Source organism: Merops nubicus, unplaced genomic scaffold, assembly GCF_000691845.1.
Source record: "Merops nubicus isolate BGI_N331 unplaced genomic scaffold, ASM69184v1 scaffold16327, whole genome shotgun sequence".
Classification (NCBI taxonomy): domain Eukaryota; kingdom Metazoa; phylum Chordata; class Aves; order Coraciiformes; family Meropidae; genus Merops; species Merops nubicus.
In genome coordinates, this window is record NW_008622426.1 from 1 (window position 1) to 219 (window position 219).

A 219-nucleotide genomic window follows, 5' to 3' on the forward strand; every position below is an offset into this window, starting at 1 on the left:
CCAGGACCCCTCTGCCACCCCCCAGGACACCTCTGCCGCCCCCCAGCCCCTCCCGGCGGGGCAGTGCCTGGCAGAGACCGGGCAAGGAGGGAACCCAAGGCTCAGGCTCGGACATACCTTTTTTTCAGAAGTAATTTCCTTCATCCAGGCATTCGATGGAGCGGCTGGAGGAGCGTCTGGCCCCTCTCCCACACCGCCGGGCCAGGGCAGATACCGACA